We start from the raw sequence: 6360 nt of genomic DNA on the forward strand, positions 1-6360 counted from the left end.
TGGGGGTGTCTCGTAACACTGCAACATACCTCTTATAAACGAAATGTTCAACGGTGCATTAGAGAGGTTCTAGAAGGATCAGCAAGACACAAAATTTTCTGGATACTAGGGTAACTGTTAGCTTTCATTCCCAACCCCTATCTTGAGCCCAGTTGCTAAATTGCACCAGCAACAATGACCGAAAAGTACGCACTTCGCAAAGCATTATCCGCAGTATTATCGCCCCAGGAAAGGCAATCGTGGGTCAGATTTTTTAGCATAACATAAATTCATATGTAAGGTCAATAGGACGTAATGTAACAGAAGTAGTGTGGTAAATAATGAGTGTAAAGTAGCACCCTAAACTCGTATTGCAGTGTGCGGAGCGAGCTGGCAACCCACCTGGCAAGCGAGGAGACTGGCAAAAATTTGTTTACAGCCTGTCTTGTCTGCCCCAATACGCATTACTCTCTCTCTCTCTCTCTCTCTCTCTCTCTCTCTCTAAATGTATAGTTTTCATGTTCTCTCCAGAAATGCATTTTCTGACAATTTTTTTCTTCTAAACTATGCAGATTTCACTAAAAAAAAAAAAAAAAAAAAAAATGTGGGCAGCTGCACGATGCAGTTTCCTAGCCACTGATATCCATTCCACGGAGATCTGTAAGAGTGACCAAAATTGCCATTTTGCTGCACCACGAGGGATGTCTGCACGACCCCTTGCCACAGCCCATTGCTTAACAAACAGTTGCCTAAATAAAACGTCATAAAGAAAAAGAGAATAAAAATTAATGCATCACCACAAAATACCTCCACTCACAGCAGCAGGCTATCTAGCAGCTCTGACTAACAACTGAAAAAGCGCAAAACATCAGGCAATTTCCACTAGCATTCCTGTTTCTCAATAATTATATACTGGAGAGAGAGAGAGAGAGAGAGAGAGAGAGAGAGAGAGAGAGAGAAAGAGAGAGAGAGAGAGACTTTTTGTTTTGCTTTTAATTTCCCCCTTTTTTATATTTCAAGATGAGGATGATTAGCCAGTGGCTTCCCATCTCCCTTTTTCATTCCTGGAAACTAGGATTATCTAACTCTACCGCAATATTCTCATTAAGCACCCGAAAGAGAGAGAGTTTTGTCATAGTTAGTATGTACAGTTACGAACAAAAATATTGATCCACTTCATATCATTTGATTATTAAAGAAATGAGTAATAACATTTAAATCCAAGTGATTGAGTCTTGGGATATCACCATTTTTTTTTTCTTGTTCATTTTGTACGAAATACAAAATCAGTCGATTAAAAGTATGAATGATGTTATTGCCCCCCAGAAAATGCAAATAATTGTTAATAAACTGATATACAATAAATAGTCTTGTCAGGGTGTAATATTATGAGCAAGAACATTCTCAAAAACAAACTTAGCAACAAAGTGCAAATATAGTATACATACCACACGCAGAATGATGCACACACCCACACGTGCACCACAAATCACACACACACACACACACACACACACACACACACACCTATAAATCGAATGTAAGACGTCGTCTCTCGCTCTCTCTCTCTCTCTCTCTCTCTGTGACGGTCTCCGCATATAATCAGTAAGTTTCCATGTAATGTACCCCTCCTCGGAGGTCATCAGTCTGCCTCACTCATTTTCATATTATCTCTCCTTGTCTCACCTTGCTCATTTAGCCTTGTCCCGCCTCACTATGCCTCACTCCGCTTCATATCACATCAAAGTTTTTTTAGTTCTCTCTGTCTCACTGTCATTCTTCTCCATTCTCACCCGGTATCATTCTAATTCTTCCTTACCCAGCCTCACTTTCCCCCGTGCCTCACCCTCACCCTGTCGCATTCTCTTCTCCCCAATCTCACGAAGTCTCACTCACCCTATATTACATGTATCCTTTCTCATTCTAAATCTACCTCACACTCTTCTTACCTCAGTCTCACCCCTCTTCACTCTTGCTCAGCCTCATTTTTGCTCTGCTTCAATGTCACCCTGCGTAGTTTCGCAGTCTCAACCAAACCCATTCTTACACTCTGCTTCCCTCTCACCCTTTCTCACTTCTTCCCGGCTTCATTCTCATTCTTCTCACCCTGTCTTATTCTCATTCTACCTCACTCTAATTCTGCCTTACTTTCACTCTACTTCATGTCTCATCCTACCTGACTCTAACCCTATCCGCGTTAATCCTAGCCCATCCTCACCCTACCAACCTATCACTTAGCCTAACCATCATTTAAGCTACATAGTTCGCTACCATATACTCCCCACGTCTGTTTCAATTGTGTAAGGTAAAAGGCGAAAGAGAAAGGAAACTAAAGGAAAAGAAATGAAAGGAAGGGAAGAGAATGGATGGGATAGGAAGGAAAGATAATGGAAGAGAAGGGAAAGGGAAAGAAGGGAAATGAAAAGAAGTGAAGAGAAAGAAAAGGAAGGGAATATAAGGCAAGGAATAGGAATAGTAAGGAAGGGAAGAGAAGGAAGAGGAAAGGAATGAAAAGGAAAAGAATAAGGGTTAGGTTAGGTTAGGTCTGCTAAGATTAAGGTCACTCCAGTTAGGTCATGTTATGTTTTAGATTTAGTTATGTTTAGTCAAGAAATATCAACAACAAGAAATGAGACTGGGCTATATCTGGTCAGGCAGAAATAAAGCAAGTATATTTTATGATTAATAAAAATCCTAAAACTGAAAAAAAAAAAAAAAAAAAAAAAAGCTCAGATCAAACAGTGTTGCATGAAACCAATCTGATAGGAAAACCACGACCGAGAATTTGAGATGAGGTTAGGTGATGCCCCGGGGGAGAGACCACTGGAGTTCCCGGTAGCTGCTCAATACATGCAGCCCTGCAAGGCAATCCATTCCGCTGCTACTGGTGATCCAGGTAGCCCCACAGTATAGAAAATAACTCTGTTTTTTGCAGCAAGTGTTGTTAAATAAAAATCTAAAATCATGATGTCCTATTCGAAACAAAGTCTCAAAACTAGTCAACCACAGTCTTAAAAAAAAAAAAAAAAATGGAGGAGACCGAAGATTTTAAATGAGTTTTCAAAAACCTTTACAAGAAAAATCCTAATTATTTTATTCCTATTTTCTGTTAGACGATATAATTCACCTCATGAGACCCTCAAGGTGATATGGTTGAACAACACACACACACACACATACAAACACACACACACACACACACACACACACACACACACACACACACACACACACAAAGAAAATGTGTCAGAGCTACTCCTTTGCCGACGTAAAGACGGATGGACGAGATAATATTCAAACATAAGCACAGACCAAGAAAAAAACAAAAGCCCAGCCTGCCACCTTGAAAATTAACCCAGGCTTCTTCAGATGGGAGGTGCCGTCGTTATACCACCTCACTCAGATCCGATCACTGAGAGAGTATGGTGGTGCAGATAATATTGTCGGGGATGAGGACAGGGTAATACTCTCCAATAACATGGTAAGGCCTTCGGTTGCATTCTGGCGTGATTGGGAGCGTGTCTTGCATTTTTTAGTGTGAAAATATATCGTTATGCAAAATGGGATATAAATTTTGCGAAACCGACGGAAGTACTCTGTGTGCAACTAATGTTGTTGATATGGCCCTAGACTGGAATGAAAGTGAACCCGGAGGACAGCAGGTTAAATATGCCTTTTTTCTGCAGGCAACCAACCTACTTTCGCAGGATAGCGAGGGGTCTGGGGAAAGACTGTATCCGGGCTGCTTAGTGGCACCACGTGAAGGCGTCTTTTTCCAGCTCCTGTTGGTCTGTAGTTATAAATGGATAAACTGGGTATGACAAAATTGAGAAATGGGCTTTTATACAGGACACAAAGTTCTCTAACAGTCCTGAGTACAAATAGTCATTCGAAATCCGACGAAATTCAGTTGTAGGGGTACGAGAATCTATCTTAGAGTTGGAACAAATCTAGTTGTTTATTCCACTTAACTTCAGATTATTTTGTTCAGCTCATAATGATTTACTAGAGCCTGAGAGCGTTAATATAAGCCAGATGGGCCCCACTCGCTGTGAATGCTAATGCCAATGCTAATAATAATAATAATAATAATAATAATAATAATAACCAGTAAAACGCCTTTGTTGGCGAGGTATGAGCTAGGCCATTTAAATTCGAAAGCATTGAAATGTCGCTTTAAACCCCGATGATGCCTAAAGTGTATTATACCTATCTACCTACCAACTTTCATGCCTATACAACAAACTGTCTGGCCTGTGGCTCTCTTTTGAAGATTTTCGACATGCTGCAATTGGCACGTGTCACCTGCCAATTGCATTACCTGGGTGCGATGAAACCTAAAACAAATCTTAAAGACCGGGGCTTTCATATGGTGCAAAGCACGCAGTGATCGGTGCTGTGGTTGCTGAGATATAAGCTTCTCAAAAGCGTTACGATCGGGCAGAGTCGGGCAGGGCCGGTTTGGGCCGGGCCGGGTTGGGCAGGGCAGGTTCGGGCAGGCCAGGTTGGGCTGCTCATAATTATGAGAAAATGCCGCTACTTGACGAAAGACACGCGAGGGCTTCTCCCTCGCTCGTAATTATAAAAAGTGATAATAATAGTAATAATAATAATAGTACTACTGCTGCTACTACTACTACTACTAATAATAATAATAACAACAATAACAAAAACAACAACAATATGATAACAAGGAGCGGTGCTAAGGCACATCAAACCCGTCACGCCAATCTTATTTGTGCTGACGTATAAACACAACAGGATATCTAGTAAAAGATATCACATCAAATTTAGTGTAAAACAGGTAAAAATTTTGCCCGTTTGACATTTTTGGCCCGACCCACCTGACACTGACCCCTCTATCGCTAACTGGGGGATAACCCCTCGGATGTAATGAGGCATGTTATAGGATGCAGGTTTGAAAGATGCACCTTTTGGTTTTAGTTTCATGTCGATATGGCGAATTTGAAAAGAGTTATGACGATTTTTTTTTTTTTTACATTTTTGGGGCCTACAGCCTGGGCCTTGACCCAATTTGGACTAAAATTTAATCAGGTGATCAGACCATAGCCCATCATCCCTGTAATTTTAGTCAAAATAACACCAGTAGTTTTCGCGTAAAGTTTTTAACAAACAGACTGACAGACAAACACACAAACCGAGTGAAAACAATACCCGTCCCCGAGCCCCTCCAAGGCGGGGATGGGCAATATTAATTGATCTCCAACACCACCAGCACATCAACATCATTATCGCAACCTTGCCCAAACCATTATACATGAATGAAGCAGGGTCAAGAAACAGGAATATGCAAAAAACCCAAGTACAACTACTATTAATGCAGAGTGAAGATGTGCCACACCTCCATTCACTCTACAGTTCAAGCCCTCTGAATCCTCGGTTCACATACTTAAACCTTCGGCTCAGAAACTAAAATCCTCCGCTCACACACTATAATTTTCGGTTCAAATACTAAATTCTAAGTTCACATGCAAAATTCCATTGTTCACATAATAGAATCCTCGGCTGACCTAGTAAAATCCTCTGTTCAGATACCAAAATCCTCGGCTCACACATTAAAATCCTCGGCTTGCATACTACTGTAATACCTTTGGTTCACACGCTGAATTGTGTGCTCACGCACTGAAACCTTTCTTTCTGAAATCCTTGACTTACACACTGATATCCTCGGCCTACACTGAATCCTCAGGTCACACAGTAAAATTGTGTGTATACTGTGAGGATATAGAACTTTCGGCACGACCTGGGTTCTCTTCAAATCTGCGGGTGTAGTTGTTCCATTTGATATATTACGTCACTCAGCAGCAAGACTCCTGATACATCATCCTGTGTTCAGCCCGGGGTTGTTGTATGTACATTTTCTTTCTGTTGCCAACGATTTTACACTCCACTGGGACGATCTCTTGTAACACAGCGATTGATGGAATTTACTTCTAACCCCTGCGATATAAGAAATTTCCCATATACTGAAATAAATAGTCTGGTAGGAGCAAAACTAAACTAAAATGATGTCGTCTGGCTGAATGGGTTAAAACTGTACCGCACGTGATCGCAAATCACTACACAATTTCAGTACGACGACCATAATTTTTTTCTTGTCGTCACTGGACAGTTTCACTCAACAATGACCTCGCCTACTAAAGGAGTTAAAACAATCTCCATTAACCCTTTCACTAGGTGGACGACCCTTCAACTACAGTCTCTTTATCTTCCGAGGATTATATTATGATGTCATACAACGAAAACGATTTATTTAACTTGGGAGAACCCTAGCTGTGAACAGGTTTTTCAAGGTTTTATTGATCCACTCGATTCGTCAAAAATTTTTCATATCGAAATAAAACCGTCTGGATGTAACAA

Source organism: Coenobita brevimanus, chromosome 101, assembly GCF_032717465.1.
Source record: "Coenobita brevimanus isolate Jiangsu-jjx chromosome 101, ASM3271746v2, whole genome shotgun sequence".
Lineage (NCBI taxonomy): Eukaryota > Metazoa > Arthropoda > Malacostraca > Decapoda > Coenobitidae > Coenobita > Coenobita brevimanus.